Source organism: Ambystoma mexicanum, chromosome 12, assembly GCF_040938575.1.
Source record: "Ambystoma mexicanum isolate Mex_15411 chromosome 12, UKY_AmexF1_1, whole genome shotgun sequence".
Lineage (NCBI taxonomy): Eukaryota > Metazoa > Chordata > Amphibia > Caudata > Ambystomatidae > Ambystoma > Ambystoma mexicanum.
The window spans coordinates 634,124,456-634,143,050 of NC_090936.1; the positions used below are offsets into that span (position 1 = coordinate 634,124,456).

An 18,595-nucleotide genomic window follows, 5' to 3' on the forward strand; every position below is an offset into this window, starting at 1 on the left:
GTGAGAAGGCACAACACCTGCTCCAGTAGGTTGTGTTCCCTTGTCTGTGCTATAACATGTCCACACCTGAGACCCATCACTTCAGACACCTGAGTATGGTTTCTATGATAATAGTTAAATAGTCGAGGCCTGATAAAAGACAGACCTACGTGTCTGAAAAGGGGAATTAAGAGAGTGAGCCATGTACTGCAAAGGCAGGTTTGGAGAAGCGAAGGAAGCAGAAGCCGCACATGCTGTGCAGTTTACCCGAGTGTGATAATGCAGGGAAGACGCTTACAAGTCTCGCGTGAGCAATAGAGGGAGGTGCTGGGAAGCTGACACGTCAGTATCTTCGGGGAATGTTGATACCTAGATCCCTCCTGTCAGATAATGGTATCTGACTCCAGAGGATAGCTCAGGGCGCAAGATGACGCAGAGCAACACAGGTTCGATCCCTGTGTCGTGCTTAGAAACCTCTGGGTATTAAGTGGGTTATAAATAACCAATTATAATTATATCTGGTGGCGATAAAAACTGGAGGTATAACATGGTGGCATTTTCCCTGGTATGTACTGCTAGCTGCATTTGTTTGGAATAGCTCTTAAGGCAAATACTTACAAGGGCTGTAATTTGATGGGTGCAAAAACTTATATCTAATACGATAAAAACAACATGTAGACCACGCTGAGACACTGTTTCCTAACACTCCATGAATTCCTTAACCATCTCTTTATAACCGTTTTTGATTGAAATGTACACACTTTTTGGAAAAATAACTTCTCTCCCAGGCACTATTCTAGGCACTGTCTCGGTTGTTCACCCAAAAGAAGATTCCGGGGGTGTCCTTGAGTGCACTCGCCCGGGCTCTCTACAGAACCCTCTCAAGGCCCCTTTGGAGGGCCCTCAAGTGCAGTCTCAGGGGCTCTCTCTCGCTCTCTCAGAAGATTTGTTTTAGAGTGCTCGGCGGTGCTTTCTGAAAGCACGTGTAATTAATGAGTCACATACACAGTGCAGCACCACCAGTCTCAGAAACGGGATTAACCTTTCTTCCCTCAGGCCTGTGCAATGTTGCAGATCTCAAAACGGGTACATTTGACTTTAGCAGGACAATTTGCCTTTTCAAATATAAAATGAGTAAATGTAAAATGCCGACAAATAACGCTTGGTGAGCCTTTGAAATGTCATGTCTATGGAATGATGCCCCTCACCTATATCCTGTACTGACCTATTTACATCTGAATTTTATTTTTTCATAAGGGATTAAAAACATCTTTTGCACATCAAAATCAAGTCACAAGAAACCCCTCGAATGGTACATCACAACATTACATTCCGAACAATCAAAGGTTTACAAATAAACAATCAGAATTAACATGCGAATAAGGATTCATCAAAATTGGGCAGAAAAATAAAGGAAGAATCAAAAGGAGAAAAAAAAGGGAAGGAGAAGAAAGGGAAAAAAAGAGAATGTGGACAGTTAATAGCATTGGTTACATTAGATGACATTTATTTGATTACATCTGAATTTATATGACTGGGCATCAATCTAAAATCACTTGCTTGGTTGGGGTGTAGCAAAGGGAGTATCACAGGCGAACTGGGAACCAAAAGAGGCCCCAGGAATTATTACTGGGAACCAAAAGAGGTCCTGAAATAATTACTGGGAACCAAAAGAGGCCCTGAAAATAATTACTTGGAACCAAAAGAGGCCCTGGAAATAATTACATGGATCAAAAAGAGGCCCTGGAAATAATTACTGGGAACCAAAAGCGGCCCTAGAAATAATTACTGGGAACCAAAAGAGACCCTGGAAGTAATTACTTGGAACCAAAAGAGGCCCCGGGAATTATTACTGGGAACCAAAAGAGGCCCTCGATATAATTACTGGGAAACAAACGAGGCCCTGGAAATAATTACTGGGAACCAAAAGCGGCTCTAGAAATAATTACTGGGAACCAAAAGAGGCCCTGGAAATAATTACTTGGAACCAAAAGAGGCCCTGGAAATAATTACATGGATCAAAAAGAGGCCCTGGAAATAATTACTGGGAACCAAAAGCGGCCCTAGAAATAATTACTGGGAACAAAAAGAGGCCCTGGAAGTAATTACTTGGAACCAAAAGAGGCCCCGGGAATTATTACTGGGAACCAAAAGAGGCCCTCAATATAATTACTGGGAAACAAACGAGGCCCTGGAAATAATTACTGGGAACCAAAAGCGGCCCTAGAAATAATTACTGGGAACCAAAAGCGGCACTAGAAATAATTACTTGGAACCAAAAGAGGCCCTGGAAATAATTACTTAGAACCAAAAGAGGCCCTGGAAATAATTACTGGGAACCAAAAGAGGCCCTGGAAGTAATTACTTGGAACCAAAAGAGGCCCCGGGAATTATTACTGGGAACCAAAAGAGGCCCTCGATATAATTACTGGGAAACAAACGAGGCCCTGGAAATAATTACTGGGAACCAAAAGCGGCCCTAGAAATAATTACTGGGAACCAAAAGAGGCCCTGGAAATAATCACTTGGAACCAAAAGAGGCCCTGTAAATAACAACTGGAATCCAAAAGAGGCCCTGAAAACAATTTTAAAAGTGTCCCCGTATTACACATGTTCAGCAATCCCAAGCCTTTTCCTATGAGAATATAAGGAAATACCACACTACCAGGAAACCTTCTCTATAGGCCAGTCCACCCCTTGGAGTAGTGATAGAGAACACCTACTAAGGATATCTCTGAAAATAAATACGTGTTGGAACAAAACAACGGGCAGAGTAATGAGGGTGACCAAGAACATCTGGCATAAAGAAGCAGGGGAAGCCCTAACACCTGATTTCTTCGCCATAGCAAAGATGACAATGCACATTATAAGATGTCCGATAAATGGCATGATGGTGGCCAAGCTGTGCACATTAAGGATGCTGAAAAGGCAAACCTGCCAAACATGAAGCTAAGATGGTAGCAATGCCCAAGTGTGATATGGGCAATCTCAACAGTTCAGACAGAATTTCCACACTTCCTTTGCTGAGCAACACAGTTGGGGCTTGCCAAACCCATTCAACTGCAGATGTCCGCTTAGGGCAACCAAGAGTACACTCACCATTGCCAGGATGGGCTCCATCCAGGATGGGGCACATAGATGGTTTCCAATGATCAACTTGGGCGTCCTCCAATGTTCCTTAGATAACTGGTGTCCTTGTTGTGTTGTTCCCGTCAGAAGCCTTCCATATGGGAATTCACGTATCCTACAACTCAACCCAAAAACATTGCTACTGGTATTGGAAGCACAGAGCTGCCATTTTGAATGTACTTTTTTCTGATCCCTGCCAGAAAAATGCAATTCCACTATTATTCTACACCCCTCCCTGAGAGAGCTGATGAGTTCCTCTGGGATCATTTAACTCTTACATTTAAGAACTTTATGAAACTGTATACTTTATAATTCCAACTCAAAACTCTACTATCTACCATACTATGCACTATAGTTAAAATAAACACTATGTTGTAATAACATGTTTCATTTTTGCACATGGATATCAACAATCTTCCAGCAGCATGTTAGAGACATTGGGCAGAGGAGGTTTGCAGAGTGCCAGCATTGTACCTGAAGAGACAGGAGAAAGAGTAGCTCACCACTCCTTTCATGCATGGATATCTAAAAACATGAAACAAATGTATGGGAAGGTGTGGGTGATTAAATCAGGTCCAACTTGGCTCCTTCCTCTCCTCTATCTCACTCTCTACCTGTGGTGTTCCCCAGGGGTCTAACCTTTCTCCCTGGCTGTTCAACGAATACCTGGCACCTCTCGCCCACTGCATTGCCGCTCACTGCTCCAACTTTCAGTGCTATGTGAATGACACTTAGCTCGCTTTCTGACTCCCCTCTGCTGCCTCTTCTCTCTCTCTCATCCCAGACTGTCTGTCTGCAATAAGGGAGTGGTGTGCTGCCAATGATCTCTGCCTTAATGCCAGTAAGACAGAGATCCTTCTCATTGGCACACCGGCACCTTCCTTTGCTGTCACTCTCTGGCTGGCCAAACTTGGCCCTCTTCCTACTCCCACCTGTGAGGCTAAGCACCTCAGGGCCATCTTCGACTCCAAACTCCCCTTCTCTCCTCACATCTCTGATGTCTCTAAGTAGTTAAACTACCAGCTGCACCTCCTCAGAGGTATTCTTCCTTTCCTCACCTTCCCCCAGAAGCTCACTGTCTCCAGAGCTCTGGTTCTCTCTAGGCTGGACTACTGCAACAGCCTCTTTCTAAACCTGCCTACCTCTGCTCTCCGTCCTCTACAACTTATCCAGAAAAGGACTGCGAGACTTGTCCTTGGCTTCAAGCCCAGGGATCATATCTCTCCAGCCCTGAAATCTCTTCCCCATTGGCTCCCAGTGGCTGCAAGGATCAATTTCAAGACCCTGTGCATTGTCCACAAGGCTTTCTGGGGCCTGGGAACGAAATACCTCCAACTCTCTCTTCGGAAATATCTTTCTACTCTTCACTCCTTCTCCAAGCAACGAGTTGGGGGCAGATCTCTTTCTTCGGCTGGTGCCTCCCTCAAGAACAGCCTCCCTGCCTCTCCGAAATTTGAGCAGAACCATCTCTGGTTCCGGAAGAACCTCAAGACCTTCCTCTTTGCTTCTGCCTTCTCTCTTCCTCTCCCCTGCTGATCCCCTGTCTGATACTGCACTGGTCACTGGGTTACCCTCTGAACTCAGGCCCAGTTCCCTGCCCGCCCAGTTGCATGCCTGCACTGCCTCTTGGCAACCTCTGCACTTGTGGTCTCTATCTACAACCCTACAGTCCCCTTACCTGCACTTATTAGAGACCTGCTGTCTTCACTTTTAACACTTGCACTTGCCACCTGTTGGCTGCACTACTTGCTTTTGATCCCATGTCCAGCACTTGCCCTTCCTCCCTCCCTTTTTCCCATCCCTTCTCCCCTGCACTTACGCGATCTCAATGTCACTAGGCCTAGTAAGATCGTTGTCTCCGTCTTCCCTCTGTTTACCGTCCCTTGCCTCGTCACGCCCTGAAACACATGTGTATAGGCACGTTATAAATGCCATATAATATCATATTATCACCATATGGTGGGCTGGTTCCAGGAGAGACTAGATTCTGCTTTCTTCTGGTATATTCCAGTGTGAGATGCCCGGATCAAATGGGCAGTCCACCCCGATCCTTTTCAGGGCTCTATTGCAAGCATGCATTGTGCACGCGACCGGGTCAAATCTGCATTTGTCTGAGACCTTGCCGGTGATCAGCACTCCCCGGAGAGAGGACGGGTAACCCGAGCGTCATTCTATGCGCACATGAGGAGTCATCCAGGCTCCCGGCATCCAGAATGTTACAAAGAACAGCTGTGCCACCAAAAAGTACAGTTCAACGTCCGGTGCACCGACTTCCCCATCCTCCAGGGCAGGGTCAGTGTTTCCCAACTGTTAAGGTTTTTAAAGAGCCGTCAAACTCCAGGCCAGGACTCTTGATACTGGCCAAGGATGCAGACCACGATTAAAACACTTTTAAATTCATGAATTTGGATTCAGCTTTGAGAAGGCAGCCAATCCATCTCACACCGCCCTTAACGTACACCCTGTGTCACAGTGGACCATGAACCAGGCCGGTGTGTGATAATGAAATATTTATTTATTTCAATTTGGAATAAAAATCAATCACCAGTGTGGTGATAATTACACTTTAAAATGATAGAGCACACTTAGTTTGACCTTTTTTTTTTATCACACATGGAGAAATTGCATTTGCTTAGTTTCACGGGATAAAATAGCAAAACTGCTTGGAAAATGGGTTAAACAGACAAAATCGGAATGCGGTTTTGATGCCAAAGTACAAAGGCACATCAGAGGTATAATATAAAAGTGGAAAAGTAACTCTGGATGGATGACAGGATGGGATTCTTAAAGGGAAAGGAAACACGGTTTTTAAACAGGAACAATTTCACGGGACAGCTCGGTTTTGTTAGTGAAGTGATTTCTTTTACTGAAACTATATTTTAGTGACTATATTGTTAAAGAAAGACATGGTATGTGAGGAGGTTACTTACAATGGCAACCTATCCACACCGCATTCAGCTCTATAGGGGAATTAATTAAATTATTCAAAATAGTACTAAGAACTTACACAAGAACTGAAATGAGTTGGAAAGAATGGCGCTAACACTTGGAAATTAACTCAGATTTTCCCAAGGACAGGATACACAGAGGATTCTGACAATTTTAAGGATTTACTGGGATATGTATAGGATGTCTATGTTATTGGACCTAATACAAGGTAATTAATTAATGGCCACTCAGACCTACTCCTCTTTCGAATGCCCTATCTGGATGCTTTCTCTCTCGCCTACCCATTTTATTACTGTGGCTACCATCTACCAGCCTCCTGGCCAAATCACCTCATTTCTCTCTGAGCGGGCAGACCTCTCCTCTTCCCTCCTGGCCTCTACCACTCACCTCCTCCTCCTCAGTGACCTCAATATACATTTAGACTCTCATTGTTCACCCTCTGTACTCTTCCGTGAACTCTGCGACTCCCTCTCCCCGTCTATCCTCCCCTCTGGCCCGACTCACTCTGCAGGGCACACACTCGTTGTCTTGATCTCCTCTGACCTCCCCCTCTCCATCGTTCTGACCACTCCTCTCTCCTGGAGTGATCACTCCCTCCTCTCATCTCTCCCTCTCTTCCCCCCAAGCCAAACCTACCCCAACACTACCACCTACCTTCTCGGACATCCGGCCCACGAAGCGTGTGTCAGTTGAGGCTTTTGCCACCACTTTCTCTACTCCCCTTCCACCATTGGCTGTCTCACGTCCTGACACAGCCCTGTCTCTGCTCTACTCTTCAATTTCTGATTCTCTTGATTCTCTTGCCCCTGTCATGAGGATCCATTTGAAGTCCAAAGTCAAGTGCAATTCCTGGTATGACTCTGACCTAGCGACACTTAAACTCACTGACCAGGCTCTGGCCTGGCTGAACTCTTTCCTCTCAGATCGACCCTCCCAGGTCCAACTTGGGTCCTTCCTTTCGTCTATCTTCCTCTCTACCTGTGGTGTTCTGCAGGGGTCTAACCTCTCGCCCTGGCTTTTCAACCAATACCTGGCAACTCTCGCCCACTGCATTGCCACTTTCTGCTCAAATTTCCAGTGATACGCTGACAACACTCAATTCATTTCCAGGCTGCCCTTTGCCACTTGCTCTCCCTCTCTCATCTCTGATTGCCTAACTGCCATTCATTATTGGTGTGCCACCAATGATCTTTGTCTGAATGCCAGCAAGACGGAGATCCTCCTCATCGGCACCTTCACCATCCTTTCCCCTCACTCTCTGGCCGGCCTCCCTTGGCCCTCCTCCTACCCCCACCTGCGAGGCTAAGAACCTCAGGGTCATCTTTGATTCCACCCTTTCCTTCTCCGCCCACATCTCTGAGGTCTCTAAAAAGTCAAATTTCCTACTGCACCTCCTCAGAGGTACTCTATCTTTCCTCACCTTCCCGCAGAAGCTCATGGTATCCCAAGCTCTGGTTCTCTCTTTGTTGGACTATTGTAACAGCCTCTTTCTAAATCTACCTGCCTCTACTCTCCGCCCTCTGCAACTAATCCAGAACAGGACTGCAAGACTTGTCCTTGGCCTCAAGCCCTGGAATCGTATCTCTCCAGCTCTGAAATCTCTCCATTGGCTCCCAGTGAATGCTAGGATTAAATTCAAAACCCTCTGCATTGTCCACAAGGCTTTCTGGGCCCTGTATCCAAAATACCTTCAGCTATCCCTCCGCAAATACCTCCCCTCTCGAGCTCTTCGCTCCTCTACCTCTAACTCCCTCAGGGTTAGGGGTGTCACGGCATTCGTTTTATGACGGTACGATAACCTTCTTGCCAAATGACGGTATATCATGGTTATCGCGTTATAGCAGGTGGAGTTAACTGATCTTAACAAATATTTTCTAAAAGGTCATAAATTGACAGATTTATCATCACAAACAAAACCAGGCACCCAGGGCCAGAATTGGGCTTTTCAACATACTTTCCACTGAAATGCCTTGCTTCCACCAAATACAAACACACGTGTGGAGAGGAGGGGGTGGGGTGGAGGCCTGCTGCAACTGGCAAAGCAAACTGAAAAGCTTTTCTTAAGTGGTCATTTAGGCTTTTTGCTTCCCCACTGGCTACTGGTGAAGATGAACATGTTGCCATCTTGATAACCTGCATGCCACAGATCAATGGAGGCTGATGGTAGTATACGCTTGTGCACGTGCACATACACACACACACACACACACACACACACACGCACACGCACACCCGCACATGCACACGCACACACGCACTTTCTTTTTACGTTACAGCCTTTAGTTTACTTGCGGGCCAAAAGGTGTTCAGTAATCACTGACATGTTACCCTTTGGTATGGCAGCAGGGAATACCCATAGAGATGAGTGAATTTCGCAGTGTGACTTATTATATGTAAATTCAATGATAGAACCAGGGAAATCCCCCATTGCCATATGTTTAGAGAACATTATCCATTATAAATATATAAACCCCAAAGCCGCCACCCCAAAGTAAACCCTTTTCCTTCTTGGCACTGTATCTATTCGTCCTATTGCTAACATCTTGATTTTGTGTAAGGCGTGTGTGGTTTATGGAATGGCATTAAAAACTGCTCCAACTGAAACTACTTGGCAGACGGCACATCCAACAGTGCAAAACCAAGACTGTGCAGCAATTGCTTACTGCAGCCTTTCCAAATCAGATTGAAAAGCACACTTAACGGTATGAACGGTATAACGGTATAAATAATGTGACGGTTATTATTGTTCAATTAAGTGGTTCACGGTATCTTTAACGGTATACCGTTATACCGTTACATCCCTACTCAGGGTCAGTCGTTTTTCAAATAAACGAGCTGGGGGTAGATCTGTCTTCAGCTGGGGTCTCCCTCTGGAGCAGCCTTCCTGATCCTCTAAAACATGAGGAGAACCATATCCGGTTCCGGAAGCACCTCAAGACCTTCCTCTTTTCTTCTGCCTTTCCTCCCCCTCTCCCCTGCTGATCTGTTCTCTCTTGGCACCGTGCACCTGGCCACCCTCTGTCCTCCGAGCCCAGGTACCTGCTCACCCCTTGCACTGGGGTCTGTATCTGTACCCATACAGCCCCCCCTTTTCTTCCTGCACTTATCAGACCTACCCTGTCTGCTGCCTTAAACCTAGCACTTGCAAATTGCTGGCTGCACTACCACTGTTTGTTGCCTCACTGCTTCCCCCTTCCATGCACTTTTCCCCTACCCCTCTCCCATGCACTTGCACATTCTCAATGTCACTGGGCCTAGTAAGATCACTTTTTTGTTCTCACTTGTTCCCCTCCCTTGCCTTGTCACGCTCTGAAACACTTGTGTACGAGCGCGATAGAAATAAAATATCAATATCAATAACAAAGCAAGGGATGCAGCTTTTGGTTCCTGGGAAGGGAAATACTTACAAAGAGGCTTGCATGGGGATGTTTGGACAGCGAACCGGGTTTCTGGACAGCAAGCCAAGATCTGGTCTCTGCGCAGCGGCAGGCTCTCCTAGACTAGGACACGGTAAACAGCAGCTGCATCAGCTGGGCAAGCAGGTAGTGGGGCAAAGCTGGTCTGGTCACAGGATAACCCCAAAAAGGGTACCACAGCCTATCCCCCTTCCTCCCTGAATTATAGGGATTTTAGTAGGGTTTTAATTCTGGATCAGTGGTTCTGCCTGGATAGGGTCAGCTAGCTCTGGCCTGGCTTCTGGAATCTGGAATCTTGCAGGGTGAATGTTGAATGCCTGGATCTCTGGATGTTGATTTATGAATGCTGGATTTTCTTGAATATCTGTCCTTCTGGAATCTGTGTGTGTGTGTGAGCATTGAATGTCTCCCCCTTTATAGGCTGGATGACATCAGAGTATTTTTACTATGTGGGCTGAACTACGCAAGATGTACCTCTAAATCGGATAGGTCAAGCTGTAATGTCGCCGCCTCCCTGTAAGCAGATTGGACTGAAGGAGGTGACTCAGTTTTTAGGGTAGGTGTTTTATGAGGTACTTTTGTTTCACCAAGTTACTTTTGCCAAAATAAGTTATGGAGAAAAACACTTATTTTTACACATGTCATCAGCAGAAAAATTAAATAGGCAGTCTCCATATTTTACAAGAAACATGCTGATCCAACTCCCAAGATGGTGTGATGCTGTTTAGTCATTCTGGCAATCTTTCGCCATTTCCCTGGAAAGCATCCCACCTAAAATTCTATAATTGCCTATATGTATACATATTATCACTGGGCATATTTCCATTAAATTACAAAACTGTACCATGTATGCTTTTCCCAGAAATTACATTGTCCTGGCATTTGCCTCCCCAATATGCTAGAAAAACCTACAATGTCTTATTTGAATGGCACAAAAATAGCATTTAAACTGTCACAATTCCACATTACTGTTTCTTTTGATTACTGAAATAAATGTTATGATCTGAACAGTCTCTGAAATCAACTGTAATGGCTCTGTTTCCAAATATGGGCAGTCCTTCCCCCCACCAGCTTCATGTCAGGCTCTGGTCAGCTTAGCCCAGGTTTGCCATGGATTCGCCTTTGATCTTAGTCAGTTGAAGCTGTGGGGAGGTGTCACCAGCAATGTATACCTCAGCACCAGGGCAGTCCTTTGTGTCATGTAGCAGCAATGCCGCTTCGTCTGACGAGGGTGCTAGATTCTCCACCTTGGCCCATTCATAGTTTGTGGGAGAGATTTCTGTCCCAGGAAGTTTTAGTGCCTTTGAATTTCCTGGCCAGGCTCCTTTATTCTGCTGTTTTCAAACACTCATTTTTTCCTTTTGTTTTTCTTACTTTCTTTCTTTCACAAAACCCAAGTCTTTTTGGGAATAAATATCATGTATATTTTTTAAAGCAAAACCCCATCTCCCTTCATATTTCTATGCAAGCAAAGGGCCTCCTTTTAACATTTTACTTCTCTTGCTTGGCAAAAGCACCATTTCACACGTGGGTTAATTCTTATTGGATATCACTTTTACAGATGCGATTATTCTGAACCCTTCCATAGCCCTAGTCAATTTCTAATACACAGGAATCTGTTCAAGTAAAGGGTTCTTTGAAACTGACATCAAGCAAAATGAGAACAAGCTTTTTGTGAAGAGTTTGGACTGTGTTAGATTGCTGCAAAAGTAAAACGTTTGCCGTACGGCCTGGAGTGAGTCTCATTGCTAGTTCACAGATTACATTTGACATAAAATGCTTTTCAGAGAGGAGTGCCCTCCTTTGCTGGTGTGTACCCTGAAGATAGATGGGCATGAATGTGTCTTATCTGGAGCCAAACTGTAATGTTAAAGGATGAAAAATGGCACCAGTGCAAAGCCATTTTAAACACAGAACATTTCCTTTTTTTTGTTGGATGTTTTAAGCTGGCAGCACAGCAGCGCTGCCTTTGAATTCTTTTCTTTGGTGCACCTGAAGAAAATAACTTTCATCAATTTGCGGGGTATTCTAGGTTTCATCTCGCCTCATATGTGCACTGCAAAGACAGCGCAGCCATCATTTTTGTAGCTGCAAAACGCAGTTTTGATGCAAGGGACTAGCGCTCAGCAGAGCCAGTGCTGCTATTCTACTTCTAACTGCTGGAAATACAGTTTGGTGATGTTGGGGAGTTCTGCTGTGCTGGTAAATGTACTCCACACAACTTATGCGGGGACTCTTCGGATACCAAGCTTGCCTGAGCAGCAGGGATCGCACCTCCATGAAATAGCCCACTCCCGGTCATACCGGAATATTCTGGAAAATGTATAGAAGCTTGGGAACCACTATAATTTTGGAAACCGCAATCCTACTGATGAGCGAGAGGGGAAGCCTGCACCACCTTTCCACGCTGGCCTTTAGGGTTTGTAGGTATTTCATATGGTTGTCATCTAACAGGGTTTGAGCGTGTCTATGCACCCAAACCCCCAGGTATGTGACCGCGCGCTGTTCCCAACTGTATCCTTCAGTGTTTGGAGGCTGCATTGTGTCCTCATTTATGGGGAATAAAGAGGATTTGGCCCTGTTGAGTCTGAGGCCGGAAGCCTCGCCGAACCTCGCAACTTTCTGTGTCAGCAGAGCTAAGTTGCTTGCAGGGTCCCTGACAAATACGATTGCGTTGTCTGCGTACAGTGATATTAACTACCCAGTCCCCCCCATCGCCAGGCCCCTATGACCGTGAAATATGCGCAATCGGGCTGCCAACACCTCGATTGCCATGGCAAAGAGAAAGGGTGAGAGCAGTCAGTCTCGTCTGGTTCCCCACCCCAGCTTGAAGAGACAAGAGCGTGTGCTGCCAATACTGGGCCAATATCTGGGCACTTGAGCCTGCATACATAAGCTGCACTGCTGAGAGATAATACTGTGGGGCCTCTATCTGATACAACACTTCAAATAAGTAGCTCCATTCCATGGTGTCAAATGCTTTTTCCATGTCCAGCAACACCGCCACTGCTAATGTTTTGTGATCGATTTGAGCTAATATTGCGAACAGTCGCAGGAGATTTAAAGAGTTCGACCTCCCTGGGATAAACACAGATTGGTCCATATGGATTATATGTGAGACATGCAGAAACAGTCGGTGTGCAAGCACCTTAGCAAATATTTTCGTATCGAGGTTCAACAAGGATATCGGGCGGTACGAGGAGCATTCAAGGGGGTCTTTACCCGGCTTAAGTATCAATGTTATCACGGCCTGGCGCATCGTAGGGGGGAGGTGCCCCACCATCAGCCCTTCATCCCACACTGCTAGCATATCTGTTTTAACACTCCCAGTTCCATTCATGTGTTGTCATGGATGTGCATGTTCTTTCTGTTGTTACTATGCATATCATTGCATTTAGGGGATGCGTCTCCCGATGGGTTGCATCATATGCAAGGCAGGTGGGTACCCTGTGCAGGTAAGTGAAGGGAATTTGCAGATGCTTGTGTGCTGTTTGGTTGGGAGTCTTGCACTGTGTGTGATCACTTTGGATTGACTTGTCTTGTGGGGCACCAGTAGTACTTCATTGGAGCATGTTTCACGAGGTATGGTTCTGGTGATATGTCTGGGCATGGTGTTGTTTCTATGGATTGATGGGGCAACTAGTTTCATATTCAAGATTGTGGGAGTTCAAACTGTGTGGGGCTTTCTTGGGTGGTTGGGAGTGGGTGGCAGGTCCAGCTATTTGTGGCCAGTGACAGGTGTTGATAGTTGTGCTGGTGTGTGTTTCATTGCACTTTGACCATATGTACTGAGTGACACTTCACATCCCTTGCAAGGTTTGTGGGATAATGGTTTGACAGCACATTTGGCCTCTCTTGCTTAGGGTTCCCCAATTATGGTGTGCTGTCCCAGTTACGAGCCACAACCATGTAACCATTGATGCACATTTTTGGGATGCTGTGTTGTGTACCAGAACATTATGTTTTTGCGGTGTTGGTTTTTTCAGGTGCATGTCCCATGCATGCTGTATCATGGTGTTACCACAGCTGGGTGCATGGTACTGCTGCATTCAATTGAATGCACTATTGTTCCAACTGTATGCTGTCACAATGAAGTCTGCACTGACCTTGCACTTTTACTTTGCATTCTACATTTAGCATGCATTTATCCTTGCTTGCAGTATGACATTGCTTTGTCTTGTCTGCTTATGTCTTCCATGGCAGTTGCCTCACTGGCTAGCCTTCCATTCTGACATCGGCCTATGTGAATTGCTGTGTTAAGCATGATCCTGCCTGGAGTGCAAGAGGTGAGTATTTGTGTACTTGCATTTTTGTGCTTTGCATCGTGGGATACCATGACTGTGTTCAGTGCACTGCCCCAATACTACACAGGTGATGGCATCCCTTGTCATGCCATTGGTAGTCTTCCAGGGGTCTCCCTTCTTTTTTGGGTGCTCAATTATCTGCATATGTGATGTCATCTCATTTTCATGCAGCACGATGACTGATGCATGCGTTTTGTATGTGCCATCGTCTTGTGAATGGGGTATGTGACATGCATATTTGCTACATTTCATTCAGGGGAACAGGCAGTGTGGGTTTTTTTTTTTGTCAGTGTGTGTGTTTTGTGTGTATGATTTGCATGCAGTGTGCAGGTGTTGCTGCAGGTGTCCTGAGACACATGTTGATGATTGTCTTGTGAGTTGTTGTTTGCATGTTTTGCATGTCACTGAGGGGGAACCGTGGGTCTTGGGTTTTTGGCTGCATGGATATGTTAGCTGAACTCTTTCATTTTGTTCATTGTCTGCAAATCCTTCAGTAAGGGAATGATGGCTATTTCATGGGATGAAATTTGACTGCCGACTGCATGCCAAGGGGACAGGTAAAATGTGCATTTATCTTGAGTGTTATGGAATGGCTACTTTAGTTGCCTCATGTCTGTATGTGGCAATTCTGGTGGGCCGCCGCTTTGTCACAATTGTCTATTACCTCGTGTTAATTGTCGTTTTGGGGATGGGATTTATTGAGGTCATGTTGCCAGGTTGAGTAACATGTGGGTCGATACTGCACTGCTTTTCTACACCCCACAATAGGGAGAGGTTTGTGCACATCATGCATATTCTAGGACATGTGTGCAGCTATATGCTATATGCCATTGTGCTTGTTGTATTGTGTGTCCATGTTAATTTTGGAGGCCATGTATGGCTTGCAGCTCAGACATGATATTTCAGGATTTATCGCTGCTTACATATTTGCCGGATATGTTAGTTATTCAGATACACCAGAGCGCCAGGGGACCACTACGGTGGTGATAGTGTGCGGTATAAATATCCTTTAACATTACATTTGGGGAGTTTTTGATGCCAAAGAGGTGATTTCATTAAATGGTTGGTATGGTGATAGTGGTGTCCTCCCTCTTCAATGTGTTTCTTTTGGAAACACAAAATGAAGTCTTTTAGTTCTAAGGGATGCACACAAATTTGCACTTCCAAGGGCACTTTCCCAGCGTGGTTTTGTGGGCACAGTGGATTGGCCCATTGTCATAATTGAATGGCACCAGGGATTTGGCGGGATCGTGTGCACTCCACAGGGGAAGGATTTTAGGTGAAAAAAGATTGCCCAACCTGGGTACGTGCAGCCTCTCTACATGCCCTTTGCCCAGCCATACGCAAGCAGTGTGCCTGTGGGTGTGGATGGTGTGCCACCACCATGTCCACCAGGACCCCACACTGTGTTGCAACATTGTGCAGGACACATGCTGCCACAATGATCCTGCAGGCTACTGGTGGTGCATATAGCAACACACACACCAGAGTGGTCAAGGGTGCAGAAACGTGACCTGAGCACTCTGAATGTACGCTCCACTATGCCCCAAGTTGCAATATGGGCAGTGTTGTATCTTACCTTGGCGGGTGTGTTGGGGTTCTGTATGGGCGTCATCATGTATGTGCTCAGAGGGTAGGCACTGCCCCTGTAGAGGTGAGAATGATTGTCATTGTCATTTGTTGATAGTGTTTATTGGTCTGTGTGCAACATGCATGCATGTGCATAGTCATTCATACTCATCAATGAGCCATGTGTTGCCATGCTTGCCAGCATCCAGGGCCCGGTGTAGCAGTGACATCCTGAATATGTAACTATCATGTGTGCTACCAGGATAGCTGGCATACTCTTCAGTAATGATGGCATCTCCCATAACCTGAACATTGATAGAGTGCCAATGTTTCCGGTTGCGGTAGATGTGCTCTGTTGCTTGAGGTGGATGTAGAGCAACATGGGTGCAATCAATGGCAGCTAGCACTTTTGGGAAGTGCGACACCCCATATAAATGCTGGACCACTGCCTGCCTTTCTGCCGGTGTTTCGGGGAAATAGATATGCCGGTGGACAGAAGGACGTACAGTTATGATTGCCAACACCTGGTGTATGCAGCGAGACTGCGTGGCCTGGGAGATGCCACCTACTATGGCGGTGGTCCGCTGGAATGAGCTACTGGGCAAAAAATATTTTCAGCACAGTTTATTCCATGAATCGGGCCCCTAGTGGTTTGCAGGGCTATTTCTTTTATTCCATCATTAGGATAATGTTTTCATTCTCTGCAATTTGCAGACGGGAAAAAATGAAGCACCTCCGGAGTGACATGTATAGCGCTAATATAGCATATACATATGTAAATACCCTCAAACTCCAAGTTGCAGATATGTAATGGCACCTGCAAAGTTTGCAGTATATTCCATGGTGTGCAAATGAAATGTCTGCAAATGTGCACACCCCTAACCATTCCAAGTAAGCGTTGTTTGAAAGGGTCATTTATATAATTCCCAGAAAACAACACCAAGAAGCTCCTTCAAGGAGGGAGAAAGGAAGAAACACTCATACAATATCTGATTACAGAGAACTGATTGCTGAGGGTGCAGATGCCTTGGGATTAAAGACGGAATAGTCTTTACAAAGGTAAGAAGACCTAATACAATAGGATATTGCATGTGCATGCCTTCCAGGTATTGCTAAAATAAGGGAAATGTTGTTCCATATAAATGTAAAAGACATAAAGATAGAACAGTGAAAGCAATTAATGTAGTCTAGTACGTGAACATCAAAAGGAGCAAGACCGCAATCAATATTAGTAAAGCCCAGAGAAAAACTCTCAATGAATTGATAAACTGACCATTTACAGTTTCATTAACCTTTAGCTATTAAGCAATTCCGTTCCTGTAGAGCCCTGCTGATAATGCAACAGCTTTATGCAACTGATCAAATGACTTGAGTTCTTGCTGAACATTAAGAGCAGGTTGGCTAGATCAGGACGAATCTACTCTTGTTATTCAGTTGGTTTTCAATTATACCCAAACTTTAAGGTCTAGCAAAAATATATAAGAATGCCCCTTACCCAAAACCTCCAATCCCATCATCAATTAGTTAACTACGACAACACATTCCAGTTTAGTTCAATACATAGTTTCCCTTAAGTACCCTAGTTATCTAACTATATTTGTTAGGCCAGACAGAGATGTGCTTTTTTTTATTACAGTACATGATTCTATACTTTAGACTGAATTTAAGGTGTGACCAATTTTGGGTGGTTGCTTTTCCAATCTTTAAGTTCCTACTCTCATTGCTACTTAAAATTGCCATTTTCATCCTGACTATTTTTTTTTAAAGAGTGACTTCTGCAACTTTTCTGTGCTTTTTTGTAATGGGTGGCAAGTTGTGTTAGACTGGCCTATATCACAGACTCGTAGCCCAAAGACGTTTTACACAGGTGTATCCATGTTTCCTTTTTGGTATCGTTCAATATTACATACAACATACGTACAATATTATTTAATTAATTCCACACAGAAAGTGAATCCCAAAGTCACAATATAATAGAACATAGTTGAATTCAGTCTGTGTGTGTGATTCTTACCACACACACCAGTGACACTGGAAAGTACCACTATGACCTGAAAGGTGACTTCCCTATTTCTGTTCCTCTTTCTTTCCCTATCCTATTTATTTTATCTCCACAGTATTTGTTCTTAAATCTTATAATGCCTAACACAACATTTCTCTAAGGCATTGCACCTTTCCGAAGTGTAAGTGTGAATTTTATTTTTTGGTTTTTCACAGGAATGAACTGTGTAATAATTTCTTAACTTGTCCATAACAAGTCGACAGCCACGGGTGCAAAAGCACCATATTATACTGTACTCTGTTTTCACTGTGCATCTGTTTAATTGTGTTTCTCTGACAAAGTGCTCCCCAAAGTCAAAAGATAAGCAGAATACAGTTTAATTAAATTCTTATTCAAAAGATTCAAAAGATAAAGAAACTGCTGATCAGGCACTAAGCGCATAGCGAGGCTCTGAAAGGACTATTTTGCAATGCCCGATGATCCGAGAATAACAACTCTTGCCGCTTATGATCTCTGCTGTGGGCGTACAGGCACAGTGCAGTGTCATGTCCAAGATTTGGTTTCCAAGCTTCTTTAATGAAAAGCCGTTCAGATAGCAGAGTGAGTTAAGCACTTGCTGCAATTATCTATGTGCAGCCTGCTGTGGTCGGTTAGAATCCGGGCAGGTTCAACTCAGCCTTTCATCCTTCCGAGGTCGATAAATTGAGTACCACTCGGTCAGATGATAATGTCTTCTGTTATTTTAGCATTCTGAGGTCTATGGATGTGTAGCGCTATATAAGAAATACATTATTTTTTATTAATAATGCAGACTGGCCATTGAAGCTGCCATATAAGTAGACTTTGGGGATGAAAGGGTGGTGATGGTGTGAGAGGTCCCCCTTCTCACTTAGGCAGTAGCAAGTATGGGAAGTATGAGTGGGCGTTCTTTACTCACAAGTAATTCTTCTTAGGTTTTTTATGCAGGGCGCCATGAAACTACGACGCTGCCATGTTGACATCATGAGCCTTTGTTTGTAGATAAGAGCCCCAAAGACAGTTGTCATAATGGGCAGTTGGCTACCATATTATCATCCAAAGTGGTGCGCACTTCGGTGCGTCACTATCACACACCATTTAAGACTGATGTGAAGTGAATGTGGCACATTGAACAACTACCCACTTTCCCACTGCCCACTGCCGACTACCCACCATAATGTATATGTTAAAAGTGTGTCTGTCTGTTTGTCCGCTATAGAAATCAATGA

General features: G+C 44.8%; 1 protein-coding gene across 3 annotated transcripts in view; it reads right to left on the minus strand.

The window, feature by feature from the left end:
- SLC13A1 (solute carrier family 13 member 1) overlaps positions 1–18,595 on the minus strand; it is a 657,301-nt gene that overhangs the window by 168,402 nt on the left and 470,304 nt on the right. The window lies entirely within an intron of this gene.